This window comes from Vipera ursinii, assembly GCF_947247035.1.
Source record: "Vipera ursinii genome assembly, chromosome: 3".
NCBI lineage: Eukaryota > Metazoa > Chordata > Lepidosauria > Squamata > Viperidae > Vipera > Vipera ursinii.
In genome coordinates, this window is record NC_139516.1 from 152614126 (window position 1) to 152636207 (window position 22082).

Genomic DNA, 22082 nt, shown 5'->3' on the forward strand with positions numbered 1-22082 from the left:
TATGACCACGCGACTTTGCACTGGCGCCGAAGGTGGGATCCTGCACCGGACAACGCTAGCCGTGGAAGGAATCCAATCGGCAGCCCCAGATCTAGACGCAGGACGACCGAGACGGCAGAATGACACAACTGGGTCAGTATCCCCTTTTCAATAGCGGCCACCCCGAGGAGTGGGAAGCGTTTGTGGGGCAGCTCGAATGCTACCTACGAGCGAACAGGGTGAAGGAAGACCGGCAGAGAGCGGCGGTGCTACTCTGCAGCTGCGGCATGGAAACGTACCAGCTGGCAGTCGGTCTCTGCGCTCCCGATGACATCCACTCCGTTGGGTACAACGAGTTGCTGGCGAAGCTGACCGAACACTTCAAGCCCGAGATGTCCGAGATCGCCTGGCGGTATCGGTTTGAGAAGCGGGACCAGCGGCCAGGTGAGTCTGCCAAACAATACATGGCAGCCCTGAGGCAGGCAGCTCGCCTCTGCAACTTTGAAAACTTAGAAATCCGACTGCGGGATCGGATTGTCTGTGGGTTGAGGGACAGGAAGCTGCGCCAGAAAATTTTTGCCAAACAGAAACTGAACCTGAGGGATGTCCAAGAAGAATTCCTAGCCTGGGACCCGGCTGAGGAGTCCGATGCAAGGGAAGGCAGATCCATCCACCAGCTGAGAGGGTACAGCGACGCAGACGAGGCAGAGCTGGAAGTGGACGCCATCAACCGGCCACAGCGACCCTTCAACCCCAACAGAGACAACGTGAGGGAACCAAGACCAGCCACGGACGAGAGAGCCCAGGAGTACAGATGCGGAGCGATCGGTCCCCAGTCTACCCAGCTCCACGGCCACAGCGCGAGTCACCCCCGGTCTATCCAGCATTGCGGTTGCGGGCCCCGGTCTACCCAGAACAGAGGCTGTGGACAACCCCGGTCTATCCAGGGCTCCGGCGGCTGCACGAGCAGCTCCCGGTCTACCCGTTGCACGAGCTGCGGAGGACAGCATCCCCGGTCTACCTGCTGATTCAAGTCAGCAAAGTGTCGGTTGTGCGGAAAAACAGGGCACATTGCGGCGGTCTGCAGGAGCAAGCAGCGGGACAGCCTGCACGAGGTGGAAGCTGAGTTCCAGTACGCTACAGGTACCGGGAAGCGGTCGCCGGGACTGACTGTGAGCCACATGGCAGGACGGCCGGGCGTTTTTCTAACAGGGGCTCCTGCAGCGTTAACCCTGAAAATAAAACTGAGGGTGAGGCTGCAAGGGGTCCCCTGCATGATGGAGTTGGACTCAGGGTCAGCCGTGTCCATCATCTCTGCCAGAACGTTTAACGAAATTTGCAAGCGGAGCGGCCAGCGGGTTCCCTTGAGGCCATCCAGACTGACCCTCTCCGATTTCCAAAATTCACCGATTAAAGTCCGGGGGGAGGCGTTGGTGAGGGTTCAATACAAGGGTTTTGAGGGAAAATTAAGTGTGCTGGTTGTCGAGGGCCAGCGGACTAGCCTTGTGGGGTTAGGGTGGTTCAACGCGCTGGGCATCGGAATCACAGGGATTCACCAGACGCAGAGCCGTTTTTCCCTCGAAGCTGTCTGCAAGGAATTTGCGGACGTGTTCAATGGGCAGTTGGGAAGGTACACGGGTCCCCCAATCTCATTTAGGCTAGACCCCCAGGTGAAAAATGACATGGCAAAGGAAAAAAGCAAAAATAAGATTGAAGAAGAATGGACATATTTAAGAGGCTTGAAATGGAAAACACTAAAATAGACAGGATTACAGGAAATTGTTTTGATAAGTAGATAAACATATTGCTAATTTAAAAAAAGAACTCAGATGTATAAATATTAACAGTTAAATTGAAATATTGAGCTGTTTAAATGAAATTAAGATGTATATATCTTAAGAATCATATAATGTAATTAATATACTTGGATGTAGTGATATGAAAGGATGTATTAAATGTTGAAATGGGAGAAATGTTGGCTAATTTTCAATATGTAGAAACTATAATGAAAACAAGAATATTATATTGTATTACTAACTTGTTGATATGGAAATGAGATAGATAAGAAGTGTATTTATATTATTAGGTATTGGAGAGAATTCTGTAAAGGGAAGGGAGGTCACCCAGAAATATAAAAAAAGAGAAACTTCAAATATTTAACTTTAATATCAATGCAAAATTAAAGCTGGAAAAATATATAAGGTGTTTGATGTCTTAAAGATGGAATGTTGAAATATAAAATATATAAAAGTATTGACAAATGTAACAAAACTACTAAATAACTGATGGATAGCAATAAGTATGTTAATTTAGATAAGAGATAATATGTATTAAAGGAAAAAAGAGAGGAAATACTGGTTACAACAAATTGGAGATTTGTAATAATATGTATTTGTATGAAATGGAACTATTGTAACCCAGACACCATGTTGCTTTTCAAAGATACTATTGTAATATTGGAAAATCAATAAAAAACTTATAATTAAAAAAAAGAAAGAAGGAAGAAAGATATAAAGTGAGGACAGGTAGTCCTTGACTTACAACCTCAGTTGAGCCCAAAATTTCTGTTGCTAAATGAGTCATTTATTAAGTGAATCTTGTTCCATTTGACAACCTTTCTTGCCACAGTTGTTAAATTAATCCCTGAAGTTGTTAAGTTAGTCATGGTGGCACAGTGGTTAGAATGCAGCATAGCAGGCTAATTCTGCTGATTGCCAGGAGTTCAATCCTCACCGGCTCAAGGTTGACTCAGCCATCCATTCTTCTGAGGTTGTTAAAATGAGGACCCAGATTGTTGAGGGCCATATGCTGACACTGTAAACCACCTAGAGAGGGCTGTAAAGCTCTGTGAAACGGTATATAAATCTAAATGCTATTGCTATTTCTAGTCAAAAGCTTGTTAAGTTAATCTGGTTTACCCATTGGCTTTGCTTGTCAGAAGGTCACACCAAGGGGATCATGTGACCAAGGACATTGCAACTATGATTCAGTTGCCAAGTGTTCAAATTTTGACCATGTGACCATGGGGATGCTGCAACAATCGTATGTGTGAAAACTGGTCATAAATCATTTTTTTCAGTGCTGTTGTAACTGTCATAATGAACTGTCACAAGTTGAGGACTACCTGTAGATGAAAAAAAGAAAGTAAGAAGAGAAAAAGAAAATGCAAAAAATATAAAGTAGTGGCTTATAGTCTTTTTACAGCAGCAACAAATCAAATTATCATTTGATAATTTTGATACTCTGTCTTTATGATGGCATCATAATTCTCTTCTCATATTCTGTCTTTTCTAATCATCAGAGCTATAAGTCACCAATTTATTTTTTCTCCTTTTCAGTAAAAACTCCACAAAGGATTTTGTAATAAATGCACTTGTCTTCTTAATCCACACCTGAGGATTTTACAGCCCCTGGGCCCTATCTGGCCTTTTGGCTATCCTTGTCCAGCTGTGTAGATTGGTTTTATTTTGAAGTCAACCACAATAATTTTGTTCAATTTACATATGTTTGTGCATGAATGCCTACGCACCTTCACAGTCCTATTGGTTTGGCATTCCACAAGTTTCTTTGGGAATATTAATTGCCCCACAATTTAATTTTGCCATTTCTACAAACTCTGACATCTTCACCTGCCATTCTTTGGTGTGTTCTTTCACTAAAACAACCTACATTATGTTAGGTTTTTTTAGAAAGATAAGAGATTCTACTGTTGGTTAGTAATACATAAGCCCATGTAGTTAATATGACTCTTATTCTCCTCCTCAGTGCTTTTTTTGTAAAAGAAAAAGGTGCCGGAACTCACACATGTCATACAACCCACCTTGCTTACCCTACAAGGTTCCATCCAAAAAAGGTGCCGGAACTCCGTTCTGAGTGTTCTATGACAAAAAAAGCCCTGCTCCTCCTCTTCATCACAGGGATCTGGCTGTTAGAAGAAACACAGTTCAAAGTGTGAAAGGATATGCATGTTAGTACATATAGGGACTATTTAAGCCTCCTCTCTTCAATACTGAAAAAAGATGAACTTGGAAACATATTTGTAATTTTATTTATGATGATGGTTTTAATGTGTTTTCAGAGCATTTCATTTCTAAAACCTTAAAGGGATTTTTGCAGTCAAGTACCTTGTATATTATTTCCTAAGCAACTCTCTAATAATATAGACTGGAAACAGATGATCTCACTTCTCTGCCCAGACATCTGAGGATTGTATGATAGAGCAATTATTGGTACTTTTGAATACCAAGCCATGTTTAATGACATTGTGATCACAGCTTTATACTGCTTCAAAATCCTGTAAGATTAGATTGAGAGGAGTAGATAGAGAAACAAAAGACACCTCCTGGCAGACAGGCTTGTCTTTTTAGGTTTTATTGCAATTTTTAAAATAAAAATCAGAAGAAAACGATGTGCACAGAAATATATATCTTTATTTATTTAATGAATTTATATACCCACCCATTTCACACAATGCGAGCCTGGCAGCGTGCAAACATATTAATAATTAAAACCATAAAAGACAAAGATGAATAAAAAGCATAAGAAACCAAAGAATGTGGGAGAACAACAGTCATTTGACATCATATAACCACCTTGTAGGCTCACGATGGGATCCTCAAGGTTGGTGGACACAAAAAACAGGTTTCAAGGGCCTTCTGAAGGCACACTAGGATGGGGCCAACAAGGATGGGGCCAACCTCAACTCATGAAGGAATGATGTTCCAGAGGGCAAGATACACAGCTTCCACAGCATACCCCTCCTACTCAATTGATAGGATGGGTAGATGAAATCAGAAAAATGTCCCTCAAATAACCTTGTCTCCTGCCATGTTTTGCTTTAAAGGCAAAACACAGCACCTTGATTTACACCTAGAATTCAACTGGCAGCTAGTGCAATTTGTGGACAAGATATGTAATGTGTACCATCCTTGGGGTGCACGTAACTGTTTGCACAGCTGAAGCTTCTCAATGCTCTTCAAGGGCATCCTTAACCTCTAGACCAAACTGGCTCTCATTTATTGATTTGTTTTGAAGTCAATTTGAAAACTGGCATTGTTGATGTAAATTGGAAATAACTCAGTCAAACATGCCCACAGCAGTCAACAATCCATAAATTTGTTAAGAATAAACACACCTATTAAATATGTACCTATCATTTATATCAGAGGTCCCCGACCCCCAGGCTGCGGCCCATACCGGGGCCTTGAGCCCTTCAGAACCGGGCTGTGGAAGTGGCATGCGCATGCATCCCCAATTGTGTGATCAGTGGGTGCACATGCTTGTCACTCACACAAGTGGAGTTGCACATGCATGCGCTTTCCTGCCACTCATGCAGAACCATCCCCTCTCCCCCTCTCCCAGCCAGTCCACAAAGGTGGAAAGGTTGGGGAACTCTGATTTATACTACATTAGTTATGTTGAGTAGGAGTAGACAATCATGGCAGGAAGCTTTATGGCCTCAGACAAATCGTGAGGTTCCCTTAATATGCATTTTAAAAAATACTTTTGAAAAAAAATGTACTTATTTTTACAGAGTAAAAGCTAAACATCTGACATATTCTGGATCAAGCAAGAAACACATGTGGGAACTCTGAACATTCACAACACCATTAAGTCTTACAGAGTAATAAATATATGGGTAACTTTGATAGGTAGTGGTGTCATTTTGTTGGCATGTTTAAAGTGTCCAGAGTTAAGAACAAAGATTATTGTGACAATTTAGAGAGTAACAAATTTATTACGGGATAATTTTTCATGGGCTAATTATTCGGAAAGTGGTGCTATACAGCTTTTAAGGAGCCACAATGCTATAAAATGTTGTAGAGTCACGTCTGGAAAAAAGTTAAAAAGAAAATTCTAGTGGGCAATGACATGGGAGATCTCGGAAAGTAAAATGCTGATTTGGGGACTGCAGATCCTATAAAGACTGGTGCAAAATTCAGGCAAGTATATTTAAAATCATCATATAGAAGTCAACGCCACAACTGCCGCAATCTTTGTATTCATTTTTGAACTAGCTCAATACGCCATAGGAGAAAAACAAATGGATTCCTAAGGAGCACCGGAGTTATTATGGAATGCAGGCAGGTCCGTACATGTAAACAATCAAATATCTTGATCACAGCAATAATGCAGCTCCTTTGCCTCCAAAAAGGAGAGGGCTAAACCATACTCATGAGCTTTAATCTTATTAGAAATCCATGTCTCAGCTGACCTTGTAACACTACTGATTGACTGCCATGAGTGGCATAGGGTTAGAATTAGGCCAGCAAGGGAACAGATTGAGCACACAGACAGTGGTCTGTGGGAAAATAGTCCTGGCCTGGAGGGTTAGGGAGGGGGTGGTGATGGGAGGTGAAAGACTGAAACAGTTACCAGCAAATGCATGTGTTAGATGTTTTTCTTCCTTTTCCTCAGTGTCTGCTACACCTAGGCTCAGACAAATGTTAATCTATCTAAAATATACATTGAGAATACCTATAGTTCTCACCCGCTGTGCAAATCATCATGATGTTTAACATAAAATACATCAATAAAAATCGGGTACAGTTCTTACAATGTTCTGTTACTATAATGTAATTTAGCTTCCCGGCATAATTCTAAACAACAATTTAGGTATTATTGTGATGGCAGACCTATTGCATATCTCCATATGGTTTGTTTCTTCATTCAACTGATTCATTCACAATTAGGAAAGATCACCTCCTCTGTCAACATTGCCAGTGTTGGATCTTCCAGAATGCCAGCTCACTAGGAATGGATCAAGAATGCAACCTTGCAGATCAGGACTGGCTCCAGAAGCTAGGATCAAAGCTAGGATCTGGATGACCCTTGTGCATCCCAGATATTTATTTGATTTCGATAGCTGCCCTTCTCAACAAGTGACTCTGGGCAGCATACATCATAAAAATAAAACTATTAATACTATTAAAATAATTCAAAAGGCACAAAAGAAATATATACGGAACCAAGTAAAACAGTTATTGTGGAGGTTAATACAGCCAGGAAACAATGCCCTTAACACACTTGGAGTCTCAGGTCTGGGCACACAACAAAGTCTTCACAGGCTTGCGAAAGGCCAACAGGGTTGGGATCATCCTGATATCCGAAAGGAAAACATTCCAGGGGGCAGAGGCTATGGCAGAGAGGACATGTCTCCTGATTCCCGCCAGCCAACCCTAAGATATAGTAGCTCTTAGGGCCTAAGATAGACTTGAGATAGTTCTTAGTCAAATGTTGTTAGATTCTGCAGTATCCAGGAGTTTCTAAATTATATTCTAATAATCTAATAGACTAACTAGGAGCAAATCAAAATCAGAATAATTTCTAGTACCAAAAACTTTTGGGGACTACAGAAGGAGAGATGTCTCTATCTGATACCTAAAAAACAACAACAACAACGACAACCCCCAGCCCCTGCAAAAAAATACAATGCAAGAAGAACAAATTTATTATGGCATAAAGAATTGCAAAGCTTGCTTCATCTGATAAAAGTAGAGTAGTTTTGTTAGCCTTTAAAGTCCTTGTTTTTCTTCTTTTTGGTTCATTCTGCTCATTTTAAAAGCAGCTATTAAGTGTAATAAATACAACAATTCCAGAGAGCAATGCACAGTATAAAATCCCTGTGTACATCTTCTTACAACTTAAATTTGCTCATTGCTTTAGCTGAAAGGACTATAAGAGGTTGCATTAATATGTTACATTACTTTCTTATGAGTTATTGCGGGGGGGGGGATTACAAACTTTACAATACTATGATATACAGAAGTGTTAAATAAATTTATGATATCTCCACCCATGGTTCAGACGAATAATCAATAAGATAAATACAAGAGTTGTGACTGGGTGAGTGACTTTGACTGATGTTTATTCCAATGTGTTTTGCCTTCCTTCAAAATTCACTCTGGGCTTTGTTCCTGCTACTGCAGGCTTGTACAGACAAAGAGGGAGTGACTTGTGATAGTGCAAAAAATTATGACCCCTTTCTTAATTGCTTTTGAACTCCTGGAGGTTATGACCCACAATTTGAGAACCCTACTTTATTGTATTGCTTAATTTGACCTGCCTCAAATTAAAACATTAATGTGAGATCTTTTGCCACAACAAACAATTAAAACCTTGCAACCTAACAAACATAGATTATCAATTCATATATAGGTAAAAGGTAGATAATAGAAAGCACCTGTAAGTAGACGTTCACCCTACTGTGTTGAACATAAAAAGGTAAAGGTTCCCCCGCACATGCGTGCTAGTCGTTTCCGACTCTAGGGGCCGGTGCTCATCTCCATTTCAAAGCCGAAGAGCCAGCGCTTGTCCGAGGACGTCTCCGTGGTCATGTGGCCAGCATGACTAGATGCCAAAGGCGCACGGAACGCTGTTATATTGTGTTGAACATACACAATATCTAATCTATCTGTAGTTTGGGTTGGATTAATCTGTCCTGAAATAGAATCCAACATTTTTTGGCTGACTCCCCTCTTGTGCTCTGAACTTGCCTTTTTTCTGCTTCCTACATAGCCTGTACTCCAGATTTGATTTGGAGGTCTCATGGGGATTGTAAGAGGTAACATATGAGTAGACTAATATACATCTAGGTTCTGCCCCAAAGTTCCAATTGTTTTTCATTCCAGTCCAGTAAATTCAGTTTTTTGCCCCGTTGGTGCTATATTTCTTGGTAACAATAGGCTGAAATGTTATTTTCATAAGATGTAGATGATATTTAGATGTTGTCTGATATGGATCCTTTGTTGTATGCTTGTGCTTCACACTGATGACTGTTATTTAGTTCTTCTTGCAGATTTATCACTAGAATTGACAAGAAACAACCTGCATATAAAATTTAACACAATTGTTAAGCAATTTCCTTGTAATGCATTAAATCTTGGATTTAAATGTTGAACACTTACTCAGTAAGCATATTTGCTCTACTGAAGAATGCTTACAATACTACTGCAAGGTATCAGTCTCCAAAACATAAGGATCAGAATACTTTGGACACTAAAAGTATTTACTTCTGATTACTTGCATAGGATTGCGCTCCTCCATTCACTACATATCACCTATTCTGTACCTCTACATTTACGTTTTTTTGCCTAATGTAGAATCTTACTTTTCTCGACATTAAATTTCGTTTTGTTAAATAGGGCCCAGTGTTCCAGTCTGTTGAGATCCTTCTGTGTCTTGAGTCTATTTTCTGGAATGTTGGCTATTCCAGCCAGCTTGGTGTCATCTGCAAATCTGATGACTTCGCCTTCCATTCACTCATCTAAATCATTGATGAATATATTGAAGAGAACTGGGCCTAAGACAGAGTCTTGGAGTATCTCACTGCTCACTTCCCTCTATGTAGATGAAGTTCCATTTAGGACTACACATTGAGTGTGGTTGGTCACCCAGTAATAAATCCATCTAGTTTGTTTCCTTGGCTATCTGAGTTTCAACACCAACATTCAAGAGCTTCTTGATGATAGAGAAGAACAATTTGCTAGGCCATTCTCCTTCTCCTATGTTGAGCTTACATTAGATTAAAATTACTAAAGAGGACTATAAAAATATGAACTTTGGGAGACTAAGGGAGGGTATTGCTATATTTGATTGTTTCTACTCAAGTTATTAATTCATTTATTAAGTCTGTTTTTGAAAAGAATCTATTGATCCTATGAGTTTCGACTTCAAAGATAAACAATTAAATATAAGGTCTTGTAGTAACACAGAATTTACTTATGCAGCAAGTGGATACAATATTCTGTGATGATTAGCATGCAGGCTTAAGACCTGGGGTTGCCTAGAATCATGTAAAAGTGAGAGGACAGTTATATAATGAAATAAAATCTAAATAAATAAATGTAAATGTACAAAATACCTATCTACCTAGACAATAGGGTTTACGATTCTGTTTTTACCTTCCTTCCTTCCTTCCTTCCTTCCTTCCTTCCTTCCTTCCTTCCTTCATTCTTTCCTTCCTTCCCACCCATGCTTATATTATACACACATATTCCAACATGCAAACACACCAATGTAAATGCACACAGCTTTAATTACATTGCAGTTATGATAGTGACCCAAACTGATGAAGCTTAAGTTATGGCTTAGCTTATTAAGAAAATCAAATGTTAGGATCTAAATAATTTTAAGATGTAAGGATCATACCGTCTGCTAATCTTTGTTGTGATTAAAGAAGTAAATCTAATGGCCATTATTCCTAATGACAAGACCAAGCAGACTGAAAGCATCAGCCATCACTGGCTGAACAGAAGAAGCAATGAAGGATATCAGCAATCTTAGCTACAATTGAGGAATTGGCTCGTCCTCCACCCAACAAAAGTGATACAAAAGAATTACACTCTCACTAAAGCCTATTTCCTCGTATAATCACACAAAATGATTTTTCTTAAATATGATAATAAATCACAGCAAAAAATCAATGTGGCAGGGCCCAACTGCTATGGCCTGATAACGCATCAATCAATATTTAGTATTTAGATTTTAATTAATACATAGCAGTGCAGAGGCCTTTTAAGAGAGAAATATTATCACAGATAAAAAATCCTGCTCTGTTAGCATGCAAAAGTTGTTGCTCATATCTGTCATTGATCAATCTGCTGGTGTTGTGATTAAAAACCCTTGAAAATATCAGACAAGAGCATAAAACAGACTGAATCAAAGGAAGTGTGTGGGCATCTTAATCTTCAGAGGTAGATAAAAGTAACAGGGAACCAAATATTTTTCCTCAGATAAATGTGAGTAATATTTTCTTAGACTAGCTTTCCCAATTTTATGCCATTCAGATATGTTGAGATTATAACTGCTAACTCTGGAAACCCTATCTTATAGATGTGAAAATGCTAAAATCTATAGAAGACAAGATTATGTATTTGGGTCCTCAGGTAGATCAGAAGTGAAAGAAGCAGGGCTACCTGCAGCTTTTAAGAACCCTAGCAATAATAATTATAATAATTATTATTAAAAAAAAACAAATGAAAACAAAAGAAATTATAAGCCAGATGTTCAGCTTGGATGTGGCATTTTTATCCACCTATCAGGTCCTTCCCAAAGACCTGGGATAGGCAGATGTTAACAACTGCCTAGGAAACAATATCTTTATTATTGTAATATAAAGCATCAAACCCATAGGTCAAGTAGATGAAATATCGCTCATTTCCCACTCAGTTGGCCCTCTGGTCCTTCCCCCTCCCCATATCCTCATTTCTCCTCTGTTTACCTCCAGTTCTCCCTAATATCTACCAAGAATTCGGAAGAGAATGCATATCTAGTTCCTTTGTCCCTTTGCATGTGAGAACAGCTTTGCCCAGAACTGGGATCTTGCTTTATCCAAGCCTTTACTTACAGCTTCTATTCAGGCCATTTTATCAGTAAGAGGAAGTTGGGAGAAAAATGGTAAGAAGGATGCAAGATATAAGGGGACTGGAAACTTACAATATATCCTCTATGTAGCCCCTTCCTGTATACATTTTAACTATCTCATGCTAAGGCATCCTGATGATTATCATAATTTACAAAACCATGTCTTTTTTTAGCAAAATATATGCTTTTCCTAAAATATCAAAACTACCTGTGTCCTGATTCGATGAAGAAATCAGGTTCTTCCTTGGAATAATCTCATAAATGAACTTCAAAACTTCCCAGTCTTTCTTTACAGGCCTCTACCAGTTACAAGAGGCAGATGAGGTTTTATTAAAACCAAAGGACACCCCCCCCACACACACACACCTTCCCCCTTCAAAAAAAGGTTTTTTGATGGGATATTCCAAGTACCTAAAAATCTGTTGGAAGATAAATTCTCCTAAACATAAGATGTCAGACTAAGTCTTGACTTGTCCTGATGATAATTTTCTCCTTCCAAGGTTGATGTGGGCACTAGATTTGCTACCTTGGATTTAGAAGAGATATTATAATGGTGGGAACTTTGGCTGCAATTGACTGTGCATTGTTAGAATTCTTAATTAAAAAAAAAAGCTTGGCTAAAAAAAAAAGTCAAGCACAAGCTGTATTTTTGAAAGGTCAATTTTAATAAACCCCAAGAAATAATAAAATGCCCTGGGAAGAAAAACTTAAAAGCAAAGGAGTTATGGCCTTCTTGAAAAGGAAATTAAGAACAGCACAGACAAAGACAATGAGAGAACAACAACTAGGAGATTTCTAGCCAGTGTTGTTGAATAAGTAGTTTACAAGGAGCTGAGACTAAAGAAGGGTGCTTAATGGAAATAAAAGGAAGGGCTAATGAGCAAGGAAGTCTACAAGAGCTTCAGCTCAGAAATATAGGAATGAGGTCAGTAAAGCAAAGCAGAGAGTGAGCTAAGGTTAGCTAGAGAGGTTTCCCCAAAATTTTGCAACAGCAAGAGGGAAACAAAGCAGGCAGTTGGTTCACTGCTTATTTAACAGATTGCTAGGAGGAAACAGAGGAACTCGTATTTGGCTCTGTTTTTACATTCAAAGGAAATGGTGGTTTGTATAGCAAGGATGGGGAATGAGCATAACTGGGCATTTTACAGGTTAGTAAGGATGTGCTAAATGATCTTCTAGCTAATTTGAATGCTTTCAAATCCTCAGACTGTCCTCAGACCTCTGTCTATTAACTCTGAGAAATCCTGAACAGTGGGAAGGTGCCAGAAGACTGGGAGAAGAGCAAATGTAGCCCCACTTCTCAAGAAAGGGAAAAAAGGGACCCCAGTAATTATTAACCAGTTAGACTCACATCAATACCTGGAAAGACAATAGAGCAGATAATAAAGCAGACTGTTTGTAAATATCTTGAAAACAATACTGAAATTGGTTGGAGTCAGCATCATGTGAGACAAATCTTGACTCCTCTGACAAGATAATTAATTTAATGGACAGAGTGAATGTTAGGAATATAATTTATCTCAATATCAGCAAAGGTTTTGGCAAGCTTCCACATGAATTCTCACTGGAAAACTGTGGTTTGGATGGCCCTAAAGTAAGGGAAGTTCACAATAGGTTGGCTAATCACACTTACACAGTCAGGATTAAGGTTTGTACATCAAACTGGAGAACATAACCAGTGGAGTCCCTCAGGGATCTGCTTGAGAGCAGTATTATTCAATATTTGTACTTAATGACCTGGATAATGGCATTGATGGGCAGCTTCTCAGATTGGGAGATCTGGTCAACACCTAGCAGAAAAGAATGAGATTGCACCTTAATCTGGACCGATTAGAAGATTGGACTGATAGGAGCAAGAAGTTCATCAACAGAGAAAAATGTAAGATATTACATTTAGGGAAGAAAAATACAAAACCTTGGGGTTCCCCCCCCTCTCAGAATAAATTATGCAAAGCATTAGAAATAAATAAATAATTTTTTAAAAAAATGCTGAATCTCTTGCAATAAAAAAAATGTAATGAGTGGATACGGGCTTTTGACTCCACTGTTTGTAATATTTTGCAAAATGAGTTCAAAGTGACTTTTTATCTATTGTAATTAAAAAAAATAAAAACCTTTGGGGGACTAATTTTTCAGCATTAGCAGTTCATATGAAACAAAGGGCAAAAGACCATAGAAGGAATTCTCTTTTCCTTAATATCTCTTAATATTATACTTTTAGGGTTTGGGGATATTTCTACTTCTAAGGAAAGTGTCCCTGAATTACACAGTTGCATAAATGGAGGAGTTCTTAGTCTTAACAAATCACAAAACTCAATGAAATGAATGAAGATGGATGATACATACAAGTGCTCAACTAATCAATATGGCTGGAATAAGGATGTGTAAAAGCTGCTGTTTGGGGAACTTCAGAATATTTCATTCTTTCTCTGAACTGTGCCAGCCCATCTTTTCCAGGACGGTCCTGTGAGTTTTCCAGAATGAACCTCTGATCTGAAAATGATCATTGAAGGTTTTATATATAGCCATTATTACTATTATTTTTTAATAATATTATTCTCACTGAAGGCCCATCTTCCCCTAAATATGATTTTTTTAAAAAAAAACAAAGCTCTTCATTATCTCTTCTTGTGATTTTCTCTAAATAATCTGATGTTGAACTTCCATAAATTCTCTGGCCGCCTCACTACTTACTTCTCAACTCAATTGATTTAAAAGTATGTGGAAAAAAATAGCAGTGGTCTCCACAGAGAGATCCTTCCTTTGTGAGGACAGAATTTATTCTTACTGGCTCCATTCATGGAACATTCTAGGTCAAAATATGGTGTGCTTCCTTGTGGTTTAAACTAAAGTAACTGTTTTCCAATGTGATACAAATAATATGCAGACAAAGACAACTTGAGGGAAATGGACTGTCTAGAAACATGAAAAATAAGTAAATAAACAAACTTCTCAGGTGTACTAAAATTCTCCTAAATCTAGTCTACTGGTCTGACAGATTCTTTTTTGGCTATAAATACTTGATTAAATTGAAAGAATGAATTAATTATTGCAGAGTACAGGCTCTTGTTCAAGCACTAAATAGTTTGCTTGATGTCAGCTTTATGGTGCCACAAACCTTGACCATCAAAACAAAAGGAAACACAACAAAAGCCCCAACCAACAATCCACAAATCCCTAAATGCTCTAAAGCCCATATAATGATCCATGATTAATTGTCTGTGTTTTAGTATGCATATACATACACCATTTGCAAAATAGGTACCAGAAAGGTGCAGATGCGTAGGAGCATACAACTAAGCCAACAGCTGCTGCTGCATCTGTTCCACTCGCACATAAAAATGCCCGTGCACACAGGTATAAAGCATATGTGTTCATTTTCAAGATAATCAAAGACACAGATAAAATAAAGCTTCTTGAATGACAGACATTCTGCAGACCCAATTGTTGGTTTATGTAGGCTCTAGGCAGAGTCGACTGGAAAATTTTGATCACTTTAATTTACTATATCCAGCATTCCTGCTGTACTCATCCAGCAGTTTTATCAAGCCCTGTGTGGTGGTATTGATTTTTTTATTTTCTAGGTAGGATAAGAAGACAGAGAGTTAGGAGGAAGAGTGAATGAAGAACTTTCCTCAGATTACTGCTATTCTCTAGCTTATTGCATCCTGTCGTTTGTAGTTCCCAATGATGTCCAGTATGCCAAGGCTGCTTGAAGCAATAAACAGGGTGAATAACAATGGAAAGGCGAGATGAGAGAGATTGAAAAAAGGAGAAAGAGGCAGCCGAAAGAAGAAAGTGAATGTGAGAAATAGGAGGAGGAGGGTGGGCAAGGGGGAGGGGAGAGAGACAGAGGTGGAGAAAAAATCTTTGAGGGCTAGAAAGGTTGATGGCTGGATTCCTTTAAAGTAGTAGCATTCCTATAACCGGTCATGACAATTTTTCAATGGACAGCTAAAATGTGAAACCTGTTGGTAATGGAACATTGGGGGGGGGGGCGGGAAATGCCAGTTTTTGTTTTATTATTTTGCTAGCAGAAGCAGCAACAAAATAGGGAAGAAATTTTTAAGGGGGATATTACTTTTTATTCCTCCAATCTGCAATCTTCCTTCCTTCCTTCCTTCCTTCCTTCCTTCCTTCCTTCCTTCCTTCCTTCCTTCCTTCCTTCCTTCCTTCCTTCCTTCCTTCCTTCCTTCCTTCCTTCCTTCCTAGAAGTACTTGATTAAGCCATAGAAATATTTTTTTTAAAAATGCCAGGAAAGATTTGAATCAGCACGGCTTCTCATTGTTTCAGGCATTGTCTTGCAAAATCTTAAGCTTTCTGTATTTATTGGTGAGCAGCAGTTGTTCCTTGGAGTCAAAATCTACTGACAATAAGCCTATTGTCTAAACAAATCTCAGCTATTGCATACATATGTATTTTAAACCGGCTTTTCTGTTATGTAGAAAATAGTAATTCTGCATCTGCACAGGTTTTCTCTAGCTTTCTGGTCTTAATTCACAATGCTGATATTGATGGCTTTACAAACTTAAAATACCACTTGCATGTCAGATTATGATGTTCATGTTCACTCAAGACAAATGTCTGCATATTGGATATTTCTGTCTCCAGGTGCCTGAGATGCTAAAATTTAAATAATTTTCAGGTCTATGATTGAATCCTTTTTTTACCTGGACAACAATTTAAAGAAAGAAATCTTAGTAGCAGTAACATACATACTAAGCTTTCTTACACACACACACACACACACACACGTTTGTGTATAAACACACAAACATATTTAAATGTATATATGTTTTGTGTGTTTGTATGTGTGTGTGTCTTTGTTCTGAGGCTCTACAATTTTCTTCTGTTTTGAATGCTATTGATTGATTGTGTGCTATCAAGTCATTGTTGACTCTTTGGGGACCATATAGACAGATTTTCTCCATGATAATCTGTCCCTAACTTGGTCTTTCAGGTCTTCTTATGGTATAAACCCATCATCATTGTAACTGAATCCATCCACCTTGCTACCAATTGTCTCTTTTCTTTCCTTCTATTGAGTGCCATAGGTTATTAAAAAACAAAAACAAAACACAACAATAGCTGGGATGAAACCCATAATTTTAATTTCCTACACTGAAATTGTGGTAAACTCCTAATTTTTTGGCACTATTATTTCTTCCAGACTCAACAAAGCTGGAAGAACTCCTGAGGCTTTTCTCAAAAATTGGAGTGGTTCCTGAGAACTTACAATTTTTTGTTAATTTTATTAATTTGGGGAACATGTATAGCATAATACTGACTATATAATAGAGGAACAAATGTATTGTACAAGGAGATCCTAAACTTGGAAAGAAATGTTTGGTGTTTGAAATCACATAGCCTCTTGCGAGAAGAGAAGGTTGTTCAAAATTGGTTTCAATATATTCAGTTACGGGCCAGGTGGAAAGAAGACCAGAAAAATGGTTTTACAATGACTGATGAAAATTTGATAAAGCAAATCAGAAATCAGGGACCAGCACATATTAAACGGATATATCTTGCGTTGATAGAGATTGATTCAGAAACAGAACTTGTTAAGGATTGTATGATAAAATGGGCCCAAAATATCCAGGAAGTTATTACAATGGACACGTGGGAAAAGATTTGGGTGAGGAATGTAAAATATACACAAGCTCAAAATCTAAGAGAGAATTTTTACAAAATGTTTTATAGATGGCATTTAGATCCTAAAAAGCTTGCAAGTATGTATCCGAATTATCAGCCTAAATGTTGGAGGTGCGGTGATGAAGACGCAACATATTTTCACATATGGTGGACTTGTAAAAAGGTTAAGGCCTTTTGGATAAAAGTCTGGTGGAACATGCAGAAGATTTTTAAACAGAGGATAAAGTTTTGTCCGCAACTTTTTTTGTTGGGAATAATTACAGATGCTACAGTTGTGGACACTAAGTTGATGTTGAATTTAATTACGGCAGCAAGACTTTTGATAGGTCAGTACTGGAAAAAAGAGGAACTGCCGACCATAGAAGAGTGGACTTTAAAGGTTTCCGACCTGGCTGAGATGGCGAAGATTTCGGCCTATTTGAAAGATCACTCGCAAGAACGCTATATTATGGAATGGAGAAAATGGATTGAGTTTATCCAGAACAAGTATAAGGTTAAGAAGTTTTACGTAGCATTTGAATAAGTCTTCTTTCTTTTCTTTTTCTATTTTAGTTTTTCTATATATATTTAATATCACTAAGGTTTGTTTTATCCTATATAAGCTAGAGAGTGATGGATTTTAGAGTTTATGGTTGTTAGTATATGGTTGTTTGTGATTGTTTTTTTTATATATACCTTGTATTTAGCTCTGGGAAGTCGGGGGGAGGGGGGAGGGGGGAGAGGTAGGGGGGAGGGAGAAGGGAGGGGGAGGGGGGATTTTTAAAGGAAAAATTGTATGTTAAAACTTTTCAATAAAAATAGAGGAACAAATGTATTGTGTATATTACATCTGTGAAAATTCTTTTTTACTTTGATGAAAATCAATAATTGCTGTTCTTCAAAACAAACCAAGTACATCAAATTAGGAAGAGGCACCTAGAGATTCAGATAGGAACATAAACTCTCTGCAGCTTGTAGTAATGGTACAGCTTTATAAGTTGAAGTAATTTCCTGCACTGTAATGTAACTCACTCAGAATTATATTCCAAATGTAACTAAAAAAGTAATGTCATTCATTTATCAACCCAGGTAGGAGACAAAGAAAATTACTGGACTCAACGGTATCCACAGGTGAAAAAAAAACAGTTAAGATTTGACTGTGGTGATATAACCAAATATCTATTTGTGATGCACATGAAAATATGGGCGGAGCTTCAACTGCAGTGTCATGACTATTGCCTTGACTTTTTTTTTTCACCATATACTGTGGACACACCTGCTGGATCTATTTAAACTGTTGTTCCCATTTTGTTCCTCACCAATTTGTTCTACTGGGTAGATCATAAAAACTCCTCATTATCTACACAGCTCTAATCAAGAAACCGTTGAGAAATGTGGGCAGAATGTGGTAGAGACTCCTAAAGTAGGAAGTTGAAATAGTCTATGGGTGATCAGAATCTGGAATTTTTGCTCTCTGCAGGCTTCTTTGAACCACTGCTGACTGTTTTCCAAAGTTTTGAGGAATAAACTAGGGGGGGGGGTTAGTTTCAAACACATTTTTAAACCTGTGACAAGCTCCATTTCAATATGTGTTGCCATTAAAATACATGTAAAAGGCACAGACATGTTGATAAAATCACCAGAAGTTCAGCTTAACTCAAGGCACGACCTTACTTTTATTCTAACATGTAAAAAAGATTACTGAACCTTCATCCTAGCAGAAAAATCAATGAAAAGTAATCTTATATTTCTTTCTTTCTTTCTTTTTTTAAAAAAATAAAACCTTCCTGTACTATCTTTATAGTCTGCGTGTGTGATATTGGTGGCAGGAATCTAAAAAGGATTCAGCTTCCTCTAACTTTTGAAATAAAAGAAGCATTTTTGTAACTAAAGACTTTTTATAGAGAGATGCAGGTGCAGCTCAGTTTATCACACTGACAAATGCATTTGTGAAGGAAGACAGGTTGAACTTTAAAGGCTGATAACCAGACAATCAAAATGCGGAATGTGTATGGGCTGAAAGAAGTTACAGTGGCCGTGCTATCAACAAGTTACACACTTGTGTAGGGCTAGTTCTTGAATGCAGGAGTTTCATTTTGATGAGGTTTTCTCTTAAAAAGGGCAATGTCTGTCAACAAACAGGGGTTATCTACAAAATAAAACAACAAGAAGTCAAGGTCTCATCTGCATCAGAATTTCAAAGGCAGAAGAGATACTGCTTATAACTCTAAAATACCAAGAACCAAGGTCCTGAGAATAGAATAGAATAGAATAGAATAGAATAGAGTAGAGTAGAGTAGAGTAGAGTAGAGTAGAGTAGAGTAGAGTAGAGTAGAGTAGAATAGAATATTCTTTATTGGCCAAGTGTGAGTGGACACACAAGGAATTTGTCTCTGGTGCATAAGTTCACAGTGTACATATAAGCAAGAAGTGATAAATCAGGATCATAATCATAAAATACAATAATCATAAATCATAAGATACAACACTCAGTGATAGTCATAGGATACTAAATAAGCAATCAACATAAATCATAATAGGATACTAATGAAAGCAATCAACCTAAATCATAAGATATGAACAACAAACTTATAGTCATAAGCAGATAAGGAAATAGGTAATAGGAAAGATGAGAAAAATAATAGTAATACAGCCCTACTAGGTGGTTCGACATCCCAAGGCATAAGACAGTGTTGTGGGAATTAGTTGTTTAGCAGAGTGATGGGGTAAAAAATTGATCATATCATTCATGAAGAGAAATCGACTCTAATCCCAGGGAACCATACTTGTTGCAATTCTTCTAGTTCTTTAGAAGGATGTAGAGCAGGAACCTGGTGGCTAATAACTATTTTTACATTTTTTAAAAAAATTGCACTGGGTAGACTGGACTAGTTATTCAAAGTAGGCACTCCCTTACTACACACACATTGAGGAAATAGATTATTTGTTTTCTTCCACTAGAGACACCATATTTCATTTGCAAAAATATGGTTGACCTTTAGATGGCTATATTTAGTTAGTTTGTTGCCATCTAGTAGCGGTCTGATTTTTTTTTTCAACTATTAGGGAATTGGAGAGATTTGCTTGCTTTTAAAACCATGCTTTAAGGATTACATAGATACTTTCATGTATCTGGCAGCAAGTCATTTTTCTCTTAAATTCAGTGAATGGTTAGAAGGAACTCAAGGGTTTGCAAAATAGAGGGTTAGGACTGCATGCAGTCCCCAAGCTTGAGGTTCTCTACCCCTGGTATGGAGGAAGGAAACAACAATGATGTTTACTAGACTTCCCCAGTCTAGCACTTTCAGACATGCTGGCCTTGTAATCTAACATGTCTGGAAACACCAATTTGGGGAAGCATGGTGCAGACCCTGGAAAACAGATTTCTGGAAGAATTCTCAGAAGCGCTGAGTTTGTTTAGTCTGGAAAATATGAAGATTAAGGGGAGACTTGATGATAGCTTTAAGATATCTAACTGGCTATTATTTAAAAAAAAGAAAGAAAGTCTTTTTGAGATCAGAAAGCAGGTCTTGGGCAATTGGTAGGAATTTTGGAGAAGCAGATTTTAGAACTAAGCAATGGGACTAATGGAAAGAACTGGCAATGGAACAGATTGTTACAGAAGACTATGAGCTCTCCTCCACTGCAGATGTTTAAACATGAAAGGGGATAGCCATCTGTCAGGTCACTGTAGTTGCATCATACATTTCTTGCACCGAGCAGGAAGTTGGACTAGGTGATCTATAAGGAACTTCCAGCTCTGATGTGCTATAATTCTTATATGTTTTCCATTTTCAAGTTGTTCAGTTATAAAAGCTAGGGTAAAAAGTGAGATAAAAGAAATTTATAAGAAAGGTACACTGAGGATAGGAAAAAAGCAGAGCACATTAATGGTATAAAAAGTCCATCACAACTGTCTTCTGTTTCTAGAGCTTTCTCTACTACAATGAATGCTATGAATATATATATACACACTAAAGCTCTGAATTCAGGAATAAATTAGATGCTTACATCAATATTGGAGGACAGCATGGGTCTAATGAATAAGACATAGCTCTAATCAGATATTTGGACTTCCATCCCAGGTAAGGCCTGTAGACCAAGGAGCCCAGTAGTTTCTGGGCCAAAAAAAATTCATAAGCTAAGGATCTTAAGAACATTAATGAAGGTAAAGAATAACTATGGCAATATAACCTTTGACATAAAAGAAAGTTATGTACATGCAGTTTTAAAATGACACTTTGTAGTTTTTATTCTCCAAACAATATGGGACTGGAATTCTCTATGTCACACTACTACAATTTCTGTTTTCCTCAGTCCCTTTGTTTTTTTTAGTAAATTTTGCTGTGGTTCCTGAAATGCAAAGCCGTTTGGTGCTTTTCCCAGTGCACTTTTAGTTAAAACCTGGATATTTGCATTGTGTAACATATAACACCTTGCTGAATTTGCAGGTGATACCCTGGATGATATAGCAGGCTTTTAAAAATGCTTTTAAATGTGACTATTTCCTTATGATAATCACAGGTGGAGCAATGGCTAAGAGTTATAATGTTGAGATTCAGGATTAATGACTGGTGTATTTAATTTGGTTCTAACAATACCAAAAATGTTCTCTAGATTAAGAGGCTGGCAGAAAACACTGTCGTAATAGCTTTTTAAAAAAGGCACCGAGAATTGGCTCTTCAATTATAATGCTCCCTAATAATGTGGTGGGTTGGAAAGAATGGATGAAAATCACCCACAAATAGCATGCATTAAAAACAACAGAGTCCTTACTGTCCAAGACCCTTTGTTGTTTTGGCTGCAACAATCTAGTGCAACTTGTTATCTGGAAAAAGGATGCCATTTTCTTACCTAATTTCATGGAGAAAAAGAATTCTCTGGACAAAGTAGAAGTTTAATCAAATTTGAAACGCATGACAAATAACTTAGGAAGGACAATTGTAGAAAATGTTATGAGTTCCAGATCAGCCAGAAGTTATGATGTTCCTCCACAAACTGCCTTCTTTTAGCATATCCATCAATAAATAGCAAAATGAGGAACTGAATGAGTGTCCATCATTGTAGCTCAGGTTTATCAATCATGATTGCTTCGGCAAAAGTCATT